The following is a 15653-nucleotide window of genomic DNA, read 5'->3' as shown; positions in this document are numbered from 1 at the left end:
GCGCCTTATGAACAGTAGGTGCCCTTATACGTGTTTGTTCTCTTCTTTAGAGTTCATTTTACGCTGTGTTATTTCATAATAGCATTTATACAACTTGCATAGCATATTCCAGTGCAATCTCTTGACCCGGATACTCTACATTTCAATTTATTTTCTAACAATCAGGATTACTTATTTCGAGCTGCAGTTGCTTATTTGCCGAAGACTGCGATTCTGGCAGCTTCTTGCTCGCAATGAAATCAATGAGAGAAGGTGCGTTTCATGCCTGCTAATTTAAATAATTGTGAGAATGCAAAGCTAATTTGTGCATTATTCCTGCATCTCCAGCAGAAATTGACCTGGAAAACAAGTGTTTTGCATGCCTTACCTCTCATACTTTGGGGTTAACTGTTGGTCTGGCCGCCTGGTTTGACCTAACACTCTTCTAACGAAGAATGTGCTTGCGCAAAGAACAAAGAACACAACAAAGTGACACAAACGACAAGTACTGAGCGCAACTTCCAACTAGTTTATTAAGAGCAGGCAACTTGAATATATACCAGTGTTGGCAAACAGAAATATTAAAAACCAAAAGATATGCCACGCGCGCAGTTCATACCAGCATACCGCCGCCAAGGGTACAACCAGATATCATTATGTCCAACTGATATGATACTCCAAGCATAACAAGCAAAACATAATACCAAAAAAGAAACTGAATATTCATGAGGTGAACAATGTAAGCGGGGGATATGACATATCTTAGCAAAGCAGTGTCAGAAATGCCATAACAAAAGCAGAGTCAAACATGATAGTGATACCTGTCAATGGGTAAACTGTCCTTGTTGCAAAAGCAGTGTCAATAAAGCGAGTGTGAAACGCTAAAGCACTAAGCCACAGAAATAACAGCACCGAGTTTTACCGACGTAAAGCAACCTAGAGGACATCGAATTTACACATGTCCATCTACGAATGTTATCTCTTTCTCGAGCACAACAACTGAAGCAGCTCTAACGCATTCGTCACCGGTGCTAGCAATATGAAAAGCCTCAATTATTCCTCTCCGAAGTTTATTCTTAGCATGGGCCAGAATCGTGTTATTGGTAAAGATGGGCTTGCATCCATGATCCACAGTATGCTCAGGTAGGCGGCGTCTTTCATTGTTTTTTATTGTCCTCTCGTGCTCCCGCAGTCTCTCATTGGCGCACTTTCCCGTTTGTCCCATTTGTACGCAACCAGAGGTTAACGGAATTCAATACACGACGTTGGTGGCGCATTGGACGTAATGATCGTCGTGGTTCTTTTCACATGTCTCTCGCTTCGTGGATAGGACAGTGCATATACTAGAAAGCTTACTAGGGGCGGAAAAAAGAACCTTTACGTCATATCTATGGCCTATATTCTTCAAGTTGTGGGAAATTCTATGGATATATAGAATGACCTTCATGCTCTGTCTAGAGATTGGGGGCTCGAAGTCCTCTTGTTGCCTTCTTTTACCTTCTGTAGAAGACTGACTGTGACACTGCTGATAACGTCAGTGGGGTATCCTGCTTTCTCGAGAGGGCAATTTGGCTTCCAAAACTGTCTTCCATGAAGTGCGGGCAGCTTCTGTTGAGCGCTGCTTGAAGAAGTGTTCCTACAATCCCACGTTTTATCAATTTAGAATGGGCGCTTTCATAAGAAAGCAGACTTTTTCTCGTTCGTGGGTTGTACTTGTAACACAGATTGCAATCAGGTTGCACAAATTTGAAATGCAGATCTGAAAACTGGATACAGTTGCATTGAGAGAATTCCCAGGTGAACTTCAAGCCTCTAGACTCAGTAGTGAACAGCTTAACAATCTCTGGCACCATACCTTCAATACTGCCTTCTGACGGAGCGTTCGGTATGACCAGGTAATCGTCCACATATCTCATAATTTTGAGTACGGCCGTCCCTGTCATGCTTTTCTTGATACGGTTGTCCACGGCAGATAGGTATATGTCACAGAGCACCGGTGCGAATGCAGAGCCTACGCAAATGCCATCTTTCTGCACATCAAATTTATCTTCGGAGGATGTGGCTGTCGATTGCAGTAGAATTCCAGCAAGGTGATGAAGTTACCCGTACTGATTCCAGTGGAATTTTGAAAACTTATCTCATCTGTGCTGTAAACCTTCTCCCCAACCGTTTCTAGAAGGTTTTCATGTGTAACCGAGTAATATAGATCCTCGACGTCTATGGAAAACGCTGAGCTGGCAGAGTGAAGGTCTTGAAAAGCCATGAAATTTTTACTAGAAAAGGACCCTCGAGGGTAAGGCCCTTGAGTTGTTGCTGTAGATACTTGCTGACTGTAGCCTGCCAGGTCTCTCTTTCAGAAACAATGGTCCTTAGGGTGCAATCAGATTTATGGGTTTTACCCGGAAAAAATACTTCCAGGAAGTTTTTCTTTGAGTTTTCTACTTCTCTTTTCATCCTGTCGAGGGAGAGTGCCAGTAGCATCTGCACAGCAGTGGATTTCTATTTTTTCGATTGAAACATTAGTTGCTTAAACTTCTTACTTAATGCTGCTTGCGCTTTGCCTTTGAAAAGCGATTCAGGCATCACGACAAATCCCCCTTCCTTGTCAGCCTGGAGTACGGTGGCACCGCTACGCTGAATCGCCTTTGCCGTCTTCAAAATGGGAGGCCTTCTTCTTGGACCAGCATCAGCATTCCGCACGAGGCAGTCGACGCTATCACCAATCACTCTCACTTTGTTGGTTACAGATGCCCCGGTGGCTACGTTCCTCACAAGTTCTAGAAGTTGTGGTCGGTTTGTATGCGGTCCATAGCTGAATTTGGGGCCTTTTTGCAGAGTTCTTACGCTGTCGGGTTGTGGCACGTCCCCCAGAAAGATGACTGTGCCTGCCGCTTCTCGCTGACTTTTTTCCCTACGAGGCAGGTTGAATACTATATGGCGCCACTGGAAATCTGTAGATTTAGCGGCTAACTTCTTGTACTCGGCGAGGCGACGAGCTTGCCCTGATGGTTCAGTGCTCTCCTTCACAAGTACCTTGAGACAATCTTCCAGCAACCTAGCCCGATTCCAGTATTCCGATTTCATAATCTTGCAGATGTGTCTCACATGACCCCATGACGGCTCCGTCAGTCCAAATCCGCGTCGCACCTCCGGGGGCGCCTGTTTCTTCTGGATGCAAAAGGTTAGACACTTTGCTTGGCAGATGGTGCTGGCGATTAAATTGACGCATGTGATTTCTGGCTCAAGAATCTTCGGAGCAGACAGAAAAGAGCCCAATGTAGGAGAAATATGTTGAATTAACACTCTTGTCTGGGCGAGTTGGTTCATTTCTAACGAAGAATGGGTTTGCGCAAAGAACACAGGACACAACAAAGTACCAAAGAGAATTTATTTGTACACCAGACAATATTTAGACACGAACAGTACATTAGGTAATCACGAAACCACAGGAGCACAAAAAATTGGTCAAAACAGTCACCAATTCGGACAGAAAAAAACAGGTACCGTACAGGCCAAAAATCTATGTACAGTAAATACCATGGCACGGCCCCTTTACAAATCCAAAATACATCTCAGTACGCGGTGGTCACAAAGAGAACATATTAGTACACCAGGTAATAATTAGACACGAATAGTACATAAGGTAATCTTGAAACAACCGGTGCAAAAAAAAATGGGCGGAGCAGTCACCAATTTGAACAGAAAGAAATGGTACCGAACAGGCCAAAAATCTGTGTACAGTAAATACCATGGTACAGACTCTTCCGAAATCCAGCGTACATCTCATTACGCGGTGGTTAGGGAAAGAAGAAGGGTGGAGTGAGGGCCAAGGGCGTGGGAAAGTTACCATCTGCGTACTACACTTATTCCCATATATAGGCATAAATAGGTAAGGGGATGGTGTCCGTTACCACGACTAACTCAGGGCATACGCATCGAATATTATCTAGTACTGCATGGGTGGGAGCACGACTCTGTTCCCATGTACGGAAATAAACTGGGCTGACTAGCGCCGCAAGAACAGCGCTTCGCCGCCTACTGTCAGCTCTTCTAGGAATTCCCACACAGTGAGACGCATGCTCCTCAAGAGCGGAAACATGGCGCGTTGCCGTCTTCCGCGCACTTCGGCCAAGTTACGTCTCTTCCAAAGCACGCACATCACTACTGTGATCACAAGGCGCTCAAAGCTTGAGCGCCTTCGCGAGTTGCGCTGGCACGGGCGCACCCTAAACACCCTGTAGATCAGGAGCCACAAAGTACGTTCTACGACGCAGTCTTCTAGGGCGTGCCGCTCTGTCTCAAAGCGCCGCAATTGGCGCAGCGCGCATATGGTACGACGCCCCATCTTGCGAGACGCTCCCTCGTCGGCAGTATTTGCCAACGGCGACGCCATTCGAAGTCTTGTACTTCTTTTGGCAACGGGCTCGAAATGAAAGACTACCATTTTGTAGATGTTTTTTCTACCTGGTCAGCACTGAGCTCTAAAACAGCAACCGCCGCACTAACACGTGCCACTGGTGTTTCGCATATATCCGCATCCGGAAACAGGCGGAGCCGGAAATGGAAAAAGTCAGTTGCCACTTTGTAAAAGGGCATAGGTTGCTCTGCCAGAGGTCCCGTGTGTCGCTGCGTTAGGAAGAGCCGACTCTCGGTACCCAACCAATACAGGACTAGTGATCGACCCCTGTACGCCTGGGCCGCCAGCAGGTCAAGAACTGCTTTGGTGGCGAAAGCTCGCGCTGTTGCCTGCCAGAATGGTAGGTTCAAACCTCCTTTGTCTCGTTCCGCGGACAAAACTTGCCGTGATACTGGGTCCGGGTTTCCGTTCCACATTACTTGGTATGCGAGCGAGTTCAGCTTCCCTGCCACGTGACGCGGCATCGGAGCAATACGCGCAAAGAAACAAGCGTACGCAGCTGCGCAGGTTCGAAAGAACAGTGCTTTGGCACTCAAAGAAAGTTCGAGGTGTGCAATATCGAGTCTATGGCCCGTCGCGCTCGAGTGATGGCATGGTTTCACGATTTTGGCGACACACCTGCTGACTCAAAAACAATTCCTAGCACTCGCAAGCCATCGACGAACTGGACTCCCCCAGGCAACAATTCCTGAAACGTGCCAAAGCTTGGCTTTTCGCGATGTTCAACTGAGCCCCTGAAAGGGCCGCATATTCGTTGAAAACCTTCAAGAAGGCAAGGAAACTGTCCGCATCTCGCAAGAACAGCGAGATATCCGCGTAAGTGGACACAGAAACTCCTCCCTGCCCCGGAAGGGGGAAGCCTCGGATAGCTGGGTGGTCCTCAACTACACGGAGCAGGGGGTCCAGTGAGATCGCGAAGAGAGCGGGCGAGAGGAGACAACTTTGTCTAACTCCTCGCGTCACGCAAATCTTCCCGCTCAACGCCCCATTCAAAACCAACTGACTCGACAGCCCCGAATATAGGGCACCTACTATGTTAGTAAATTTGTCCGGAAGGCCAAGACATGACAAGACTGTCAAAGGGTAGTCATCTTCTAACACATTCCTCTAACGAAGAATGTGCTTGCGCAATGAACAAAGGACACAAAGTAACACATATACGACAAGTACAGAGTGCAACGTCCAACTAGTTTATTAAGAGCAGGCAACTTTAACATATACCAGTGTTGGCCAACAGAAAGATATGCCACGTGCGCAGTTCATACCAGCATACCGCCGCCAAGGGTACAACCAGATATCATTCTGCCCAACTGATATGATACTCCAAACATACCAAGCAAAACATAATACCAAAAAAGAAACTGAAGATTCATGAGGTGAACAATGTAAGTGGGGGATATGACATATCTTAGCAAATCAGTGTCAGAAATGCCATAACAAAAGCAGAGTCCAACATGATAGTGATACCTGTCAACGGGTAAACCATCCCCGTTGCAAAAACAGTGTCAATAAAGCGAGTGTGAAACTCTAAAACACTAAGCCACAGAAATAACAGCACCGAGTTTTACCGACGTAAAGCAACCTAGAGGACATCGAATATACACATGCCCATCTAAGAATGTTATCTCTTTGTCGAGAAAAACAACTGAAGCAGTACTAACGCATTCGTCACCGGTGTTAGCAATATGAAAAGCCTCAATTATTTCTCTCCGAAGTTTAGTCTTAGCGTCGGCCAGAATCGTGGTATTGATAAAGATGGGCTTGCATCCATGATCCACAGTATACTCTGGTAGGCGGCGTCTTTCATTGTTTTACCTGCGATTTGCAATTCTTTCGGCGCGCGCTGTTACGAGCAAAGCCAAATAGCCTGTGCACTTTAAAACTGTGGGCAGAAAACACGGGAACACAACACTCCCTCATAACTTGGTTTCTGACTGCTGCATCACATACACTACGAGCTCACTTCAAGCAAAGAGGCGTGGCCCGTTTTCGCCTCGGTTTGGCAAGTTTTATGCGTTTTCCGCCACCTCGCGCTCGCCACAAACAAAACATGATCGGCGTCGAGCGCGAATGCGCATAAAAAGTGTATTTTTCATTTTGTGCGGGCTGAGGAGGACCTTCAGCGCCAGCCCGCATTGTGAACAATGAGCGCTCTTATCGACCCGACAACTTAAGCTAGGCTCTCTGCTAGCTTAAGTGACACTTTCTGCATTTCGACATGGCCGAGTCCTACCGCAGTTTTTCCGACTTCGTCAACTTCTGTGCTCGCGCCGCCGAAATCGCCGAGGACAGAGCGTACAGGTACCTACGCGCGCGCTCCGCGGCCAGTGCTCAGGGATCGGCAAAACCCCATGGACATATACAACGGTGCCGAATTCTTGAGCAGGTACCGCTTCTCGAAGCAAGCGGTGCTGGAGCTGCTTGGGAGGCTTCCGTTGCGCGCCAACACCGACGAACGCGGTCTCCCGGTGCCGCCGCTGCTTCAGCTGCTCGTGGCCTTGCGGTTCTACGGCGCGGGGACCTTCCAGATCGTCACCGGTGATCTTGTGAACGTGTCTCAACCGACAGTGTCGCGGATCATCGCGCGCATATCGCACATGATAGCCGAGACATTGTTCGCGGAGCTCGTGAAGTTCCCGAGCGCCGCCGAAGCCCCGGGAGTTATCGAGGAATTTTACGCAGTGGCGAAGTTCCCTGGCGTGACCGGCTGCATCGACTGCACCCACATCCCCATAAAGAGTCCGGGAGGAAATGATGCAGAAGTCTTCCGCAACAGGAAAGGATACTTCTCCATCAATGTTCAGGTAAGTTCTGCGACAAAAAAAAATTATGTTCGGCGAACTGAGAAAAAAATAATGTTCAGTATTCGGCGGGAGGCATCATTTAATGCTTCGGAATGCCCTTCGCACTATAATCGGTTCCAAGGTATTGAAGTATTGAGCTAATGACTGCATGTCAGCCACCCTTCGATACCATACTTGGAGAAGCCAGCATTTCAGTTGCCCTGGCGCAAACAGGGGTCGAGGCTGCCTTACTACCGTAATTGTATTTTTAATTTTCTCTTCTCCTCGCGTTATATTAGTATTGATAACATAAATTCGTAATTTCACCATCGTTACGTTGTTGCTGCTGATAATCACAACAATAACAGCATAACAAAAGAATATGTTGCTACTAACAAACAGTTCTGTGAAAAATGTTTAAATCGGCGATTTTTCCTGGATTTGCAGCTGAGTACAGGCCGTAGGAATATTGTGTTGTATGCAAACTTAATTCTTATTTTTGAGTAGAGTAAGCTTTGACAATAATTACCTGGTCCTATTTCATCACAAATAAGCCTTCGTTTTAACTGTTTCCAATGCAGAGGTAACCTATTACAGTAGTGAGTTGTTTTGCATATGTAGCACATGCCTTCAGTAATGACAGGCATGAAAATAACATAACAGTACGAGACAAGTGTGCATTGTTGCTGCAACTTTTTTATGCAGTGTCCACGAATATAAATTGCTCAAAACAAGCAGTGTTGATGTTATATGCAAGTGGTTTACACAAGCACACATTTTTATTCAGCTGCCCTACACTATTTCCTTCCATATTCCAGAATAACATTCTCGCCGCAGTGCAGGTCAAGTCGATCTTACTCGTGCTAATTTATTTATTTTGCAGGCAATCACAGGTCCCAAACTTCAGTTTCTGGACCTCGTTGCCAGCTGGCCCGGTTCGGCTCATGACAGCCGCATTTTTGATAACAGTCGGGCCAGGGTGCAGTACGAACAGGGGGACATTCCCGGCATCCTTCTTGGTCACATGGGCTATGCATGCAGGCCATACCTGATGACTCCTTTGAGAGATGATGTTCTACCAGGAAGTCGACAGTACAAGTAAGTTCAAGCTGTAGTTTTCACAAAGGTAAAGGCAGCTCTCAATAAAGAAAACGTTTATTTTCTACAGGTATAACAAGTCACAAATAAGAACGCGATGCAGCATCGAGCGAACCTTCGGGGTGTGGAAGAGAAGGTTTCCATGCCTCGACATGACACTACAAATCAAGACGGCCACGGTGCCTATCGTGATTACGGCATGTGCGGCGCTGCACAACTTGGGCCGGCTGCTCAAGGACCCCGTCCCACCCGCTCTACTGTACGATGCCACTCGTGATTGCACTGCGCCTGTTCCTGTCTCTAGAGCAGCCCAGCCGCCAGCCACAGTGCCACTAGTGGATTCGGCAAGTGGTTTTAGAACTAGAGACAGGATCATTGCCCAGTACTTTCACTGAGGGGCATCATCATGCTGGACATACAACTTGCAGAAGTAATGTGTGAAGGACAACTATCTTTTTCCTTGCCTTGTTTCTACATAAAAATCTACATCTTAGCCTTCCCTTCAAGAGTTCACTATTACCCATGAAATATTGTTTCTTGTTGCATTGCACATGTTTCAAATATTTCTTAAAATTGGTATAAAAATTTTAAATTGTGGTGTTTAATGCCCTGATATGACATGAGTTATAAAAGAGGCTCTAATGGAAGGCTTGGGAATAATTTAGGACAACTGGAGTCGTTTAACATGCGCCGACATGGAATAGCACGACATACGCATTGTGCACTTCTCTGGTTCTTGCATTTTCGCCCTTATTACCTGCTAAAAAACTGTTTCTCTTGCACCTGTGTATTTCTGCTTTCACAATATTAGTAGTGTTGTACTGAGACTGTACTGTATCATTTTCTGTATCATAATGTATCATATTGTACTGTATCATATTTCACTGTTTTTTTCATGCACTGTTGCACTACACCAGTTTTTATTTCCTTATTTGTTGTTGTGTCCGCCAGGTAGTTACGTGCAGTGACCGAATGCTCAGCGAGTGCTACCTTGGCCGACTAACAGCTGGGCGCCCCCTGCAGCTGTAGTGAACATTGTGCTGTGCGCGTTTTTATTGCTTCACCATGAACTAATCACGTGCGCAACCTGTACATATTTATTATTGTGTAAATAGTTTTTGTGTACATTACCCCTCCCCCCCTATCCTCTCTTCCTGTCCCCTCACCTCTTTCATTTCATTTCTCCATTCTGCCTGCTATCACTCATTTCTGCTGGCCCAACTCAGGTGCTTCAGTATCGATGGTAGGCTAGCAAAAATATTTTCCTTTCTTTTTTTTTATTATTATTTTAATAAACCACTTAATTACTTACTTGCTTGTTGTACATTTGTAAATGATCCACCGAGCGTCCGGTTCAAGCCTTCAGACTTTTACAGCCTCGGCGGCATATGATTACGTATGCACCATAATTCTTCCTGCTTCTAATAAATGCTAATTTCATCCAAATTGCTTAGCGAAACCCTCTAAGGACATATAGATTTCAAGCAAGGCAGGAATCGCTGATTAGCATGCACCTACACCCTGCCACACAGCTACAAAAAATTATGGTCAGTGACTACATTCCTTCACTTCGATTGCAATACCTGACCACAGAAAGCTTTGTTGAACTCTTGAGTATGTAAATTGTTGAACAAAGCACGGATAAGTTATGACGAAGATATGGCGAATCATGCAACTCACTGTGCACACAGCTGCCTCCAAGAAACCTTCAAGTTTCAATGTCACTTGGAAGAACGGGCAGTTGGAGCCTAGATTTTGTTGTTTAAAAACGCCTGTGCCAGCACTTAGAAAAACCTACTCACTGTGCACATCCATGAGTGGTGCCGGAAAATTAGGAGGTTAGACACAAGCGGTTTTTGCAAGCCACTAGCTCAAGCCCCTAATTTCAAGTGACCTCCCGGACATACAGCTTCTATGTTATGGATATGAGAAAATGCCAGTGCAAAGCTTTGTATCACACAAAATTGCATTCGTTGCGGCCAAAGGTACCAAAGTGTGAAAAGGACATTGTTCTATCTTTCTAACAGCCAACTGAAACATAAATTCATCCTGGTACAAGGACCAAGCCTATGACTACTGCCCGTTGGGGCAGTTGCTCTAGAAACCAAGCTAATCAGGATGGCTAGCAGATGCCAGTGCAAGACTGAACTGGTCAACTTGGAAATAAGAATGGGGAAATGACGCGATTGTCCTCGGTGAAGGCTGGCAATATGGGTCCAGGGGCGCGATTACGGATCAGTCTCAATCGAAATTGTCTCAAAAAGTATATCATTTGGCTCTCTCCTATTGGTCGGCGGCCATTTTGATTTTTTTCGTCACTGACTGACGTCAGCTGACGTCGTAAATGGCGCAGAAGTGGTGACGTTGGCCATCTAATTATGCCGGCAGATTGAGACGATTTTTTGAGACTTGAAAAAGTAGTATCAACACGTTTGAGACAGAAAATGGCGGCGGTTTATTTTGCCATACGCGGTTTGCCGCGCGAGCAACAGCGTAGGAGAGTGCACGAAGACGGTTTTGACTTGCCAGACGAGCTGTTTCGTCGCCAATTTCGACTCAGGAAGGAGACTGCACAGTGGCTGTGCGACCAACTCGCCGATGAACTGGGAGGTGCGCGGGCGAGTGCGCTGTCAGTGCAGCGACAGGTGTTGTGCGCGCTGCGCTTCTTCGGCACCGGCGGATTTCAAGGCGCCGTGGGCAACGAGGGCAACGTTGCCATAGCCCAGCCCACTGTGAGCAAGTGTGTGCGGCGGGTGTCAGCAGCTATTGTCAGAGTGGGGTCGCGTGACGGTTGGGTGCGGTTCCCGGCGACCCCGGAAGAGAAGGCGGCGGCGAAGGAGGGCTTCCTTCGCCACGACAGCATCCCCGGCGTCATTGGGTGTGTGGATGGCACACTCATCGCCATCAAGGCGCCACGGGGCGATGCTGCATACAAGGCCGCCTTTTGGTGTCGCAAGGGCTTCTACGCACTCAACACAATGATAGTGAGTAGGCTTCGCTCTCCGTTTTTGACTGCATGTTCGGCCTTAAGCTCGGGCCTTGACGGCGGAAGTTCACAACTAAGCTTGTGGTGTGCTTTCTCTCACAGGTGTGCGACTCCAACATGCGAATTATAGCTGTGGACCCCCGCTGCCCAGGATCGGACCACGACGCGTTTTCGTGGCGCTATTCGTGGCTGCGGCAGGAGATAGGGCAAGGACTGCTGTTGCAAGGTGGCGAGTTTCTTCTGGGTAAGCAATAAGAAACCCCCACCGCGGTTACAAATTCCGTGGTGAGGCAAAAATGAAAACCGAAAGAGGTTATCGAGGCTTACTTCACCTCCAAAAGGGGTGACAACTGTGTCGGTTCGTCTGAATTATTTCTAGCAAAGAAACATCGAAATCTTACAAGGGTACATTGGGGCTTTCCATTCCCACTGATCACACATGGCCCTGTCGATAATGTATTCGCACTGCACACGGTGTCTTTGCCTGTGTACCTTGTTTCCTGATCCTTTATAAGTGTCCCTGTTTCCACAAAATAGTCAGTCGCAAGTTGTACGCTTTGTGTGTGCGTATTTGTGCCTCTCGTGGACCGGTCGTCTTCGCTTTTTTTTTTGGACATTGCTATGAATCTGCTGCCATTGTATCAAGAGTGATGAGATTGAGGACGACAGAGGCTGCGTTTCTGTTATGCAGGGGACAGTGGCTACCCTTTGGAGCCCTGGCTTTTGACACCTGTGCCAGGGCATCCCAGTGTGGCGTCTCCAGAGGGGTTGTTCAACGCAGCGCATGGCTCCATGCGATGCGTTGTGGAGCGTGCCATAGGCGTGTTGAAGAGCCGCTTCCGGTGCCTGCAAAGGTACCGGACGCTCCAATACGAGCCGGAGCGAGCGGCCCTCATAATCGGCGCATGTGCTGCGCTCCACAACCTGTGTTTGAATGACCCCTTGCCAGAAGAAGGGGACGTAGATGCCGCTGACCCGGACGACGACGAGCCACCTCCGGCTGCAGTCCACACGCAAGGCGCTGCAAGCCGCCTTACATACCTGCGGGGGAGAGCCGTGCGCGACGGTATTGTCGAGCATTTTCGGAGAACCCGTCTCCAGAGGCTGGCATACCTGCGCACGGTGCGTCGTCAGTTGCGGCGGCAACTCCAGCGTCGCCAGCACTGAGCCCATCGACACCACCTCGCAGGGTAGCTGTCCAAGGTGTTCATTTGTGCAACACAGCAGCCACGGTTACTGTTGGCAGCGCCATCCCCTCGTGTCAGTGTACGTTTGTGTGTGAGCAACTGTGCGTCGTGCCCCTAGCCGCAGCCCGCAAAGTGCCGACTTTTATTTCTTTGTTTCGTGTGTGTGCCTACAAGCTGCCGGTGCCGAAGAAGCGCAGCGTGCACAACACCTGTTGCTGCACTGACAGCGCACTCGCCTGCGCACCTCCCTGTTCATTGGCGAGTTGGTCGCACAGCCACTGTGCAGTCTCCTTCCTGAGTCGAAATTGGCGACGAAACAGCTCGTCTGGCAAGTCAAAACCGTCTTCGTGCACTCTCCTACGCCGTGTGTGTGTGTGTGTGTGTGTGTGTGCGCGTGCGTTTAAGTGGGTGAATAAAAAGTGTACTGTGAAACAAAGCACCCAATGTTTGTGATGCTTATTGAAATGAAGAAGTCCCATTGAAGCAATCTTTTTGCTCGATATGCATTCAAGGCCTGACATGATTGCGATGGACATATTGTAGTACAAGAGACATCAAGTGTTCATTGTTGGTATTTCAGTTAAATTTAAAAGGAGTGCTTGCACCCTGTAATTTAGGAATAAATAAAAAAGACACAACCGAAGAGGACAACACACCTCATAGCGCATCCCCTACCGTGATGACATCAGTGGGCAGAAGGGCCATCCTTCAAGCTTACCCAGTCTGCCTACTAGCGTCATCAAGTTAGGGGACGCGCAGTGAGGTGTGTTGTCCCCTTTGGGTATGGCCTACTGCGAGGAGGACTTTTTTATTCATTCCTAAATTACAGGGTGCAAACACACCTTTAAAATTTAACTGAAATACCAACAAAGAGCACTTGACCTCTCTTGCACTACAATATGTCCATCGAAATCATTTCAGAGTTCCTTTCAGCATGCACTTTTATTTTTTGTACCAGCATTTATCACAGGTGTTTTTATTTGAACAGATAGGTGCAAAATGGACTGCTTGCAATACCATGAACAAGTAACATCTTCACGTGTGGTGCACAAATTGCAGCATACAAACATGATAAACATGACAAGACTAGCGGCCTACGTGTTACCACAGCTTCTACGTGAGTTATGTGAACATAAAACACACTTCAGCCCATATTAAACCGTGGTACACATCTAAAGCAATGCGCTGTACGTGTGTAACACATTTCGCCTGACTAGAGAAAGTGTGTCACCCACAAAATGCATGAATATCAAAACGACAACGTGTTATGAATTTCTGCTCAATGGCAAAGCATAGCAGTTGCAAGAAGATTGACACACAACGGAATGCATCATGAATATGGCAAGTTGTGCTGTCATAATGACTGTAACATGACAAAATTCTCATTCATCATCAGCCTCACAACACACATTACAGGGCAAAGGCGTCTTCCATGTCTCCCTAATTAACCCTGTCCTTTGCCAGCTGCGTCCACTGTACCTGCAAACTTCTCTCATCCGCCCACCTAACTTAGTTCCGCCCCCTTGCTGTGCTTTCCTTCTCTTGGAATACACTCCGTAACCCTGAAGGAGCAGCGGTTATCTTGCCTTGCAATTACATGGCCTGTCCTAGGGATATTGGTAAACTGCCATTCATGATCTGAGAGGACTGGCCATATCTGCTCCACCCCATTCTTATCCGTCTAGTTTTTTTTCCATCTCACGATGAGCTGTCATTGCCAACTGTGAACTGCTGTTCCCTTGCTAGACTGTAGAACAGGACTTTGGCTTGCTGGATGTTAATTTTTAGACCTACCGTTCTGCTCTGCCTAACTCGTTCATCACCTGAGCGACTCGGCAAGACAATGTCCTCAGCGAATCACAGATTATTTAGGTACTCTCCATTTACTCTTATTCCCAACTGCTCACATTTCATGCCTCGGAATACCTCCTGTAAACAGGCGGTGAATAGTATTGGCGAAATCGTGTCTCCTTGCCCGATGTCCTTCCTTATTGCAGTTTGAATGCTGACTTTATAGAGGACTACGGTAGCTGTACAGTTCCTATATATACCTTCCAATATTTTGAAACAAGTCATGGTAGGCCCCGTCGTGGCACCCCACTGTTTGTTTGAAGTATTCTGCTACCGATGTGGAGCAGGTTAACTGTCAGCCGTGGCGGTCACATTGCGACGGACAGTGTGCGTGCGCTATGCAATGTGTACACACGTTCAAGAACCCCGTGGTGTAAATTAACGTGGAGCCCTCTACAACATTGTTCCTATAAGCACGTGTACCACAACGCGTCGTTAAAGTACACAATCGTGAATGTGCAAAGCAGGAAGATTAATGAACATATGGAAAACCAAACACTGACTAGATTTAGCATACGTTGTGTGTCTTGCAGAACGTAAAAAGGTAACAGGTAAAAACGAAATCAAAGTAAACAGTACATATCACACACCTTGTGTGTGTCTTGCACGATGTTGCAAGGTACCATCACAAAAAATTTGCACACACACTTCACACTGGTTATGTGCAGGAATGTGAAAGCACGTGCGTATGACACCACCTGGAACACTGCACGAGAAATGGTTAGTTGCAATTTTGACACAAATGTAGCAGGGAAAAGTTTTGCCATATTGAACTCAGTCAGTGGGGGGTGTATAACGCGAATGTCATGTATATGACTGTCGGGAAAGGCGGCCCTCGGCTTGCCGTGTGCGCCATGCGATCACGTGATGACGGCAAAATTATCCTGACATGACTGGGATTTTCTGTACCATCTGCGAGTGCTCATACATGCCGTCAGGTTTTCTCGCAATGTGACTAGCAATGCTTCCACATTGAAACACGAAACCAAAGTGAACAACGAATACTGTACAGCCTGTACACTGCACACAAGTTAAAAATTACAGAAGGAAAAAAAAACATTCATACACAAGCCCCATGCACCTGGCAGGGAAACAAAAAAATGTTTGGCACCTTGCAGAAGGAAAATAAATATATACATAACACCTGCACCTGGCAGGGAAATAAAAAAATGTTGTGCACCTTGCAGGAGGAAAATAAATATATACATAACACCTGCACCTGGCAGGGAAATAAAAAAATGTTCTGCACCTTGCAGGAGGAAAATAAATATATACATAACACCTGCACCTGGCAGGGAAATAAAAAAATATTCTGCACCTTGCAGGACGAAAATAAATATATACATAACACC

General features: G+C 47.0%; 1 long non-coding RNA gene across 1 annotated transcript in view; it reads left to right on the top strand.

The window, feature by feature from the left end:
• LOC144105073 (uncharacterized) overlaps positions 1 to 15653 on the top strand; it is a 318288-nt gene that overhangs the window by 165445 nt on the left and 137190 nt on the right. The gene's annotated exons all lie outside the window — the stretch shown is intronic.

Source organism: Amblyomma americanum, chromosome 1, assembly GCF_052857255.1.
Source record: "Amblyomma americanum isolate KBUSLIRL-KWMA chromosome 1, ASM5285725v1, whole genome shotgun sequence".
Taxonomy (NCBI): domain Eukaryota; kingdom Metazoa; phylum Arthropoda; class Arachnida; order Ixodida; family Ixodidae; genus Amblyomma; species Amblyomma americanum.
The sequence above is the reverse complement of the archived record's forward strand: the minus strand, read 5'-3'. Positions and strand labels throughout refer to the sequence as shown.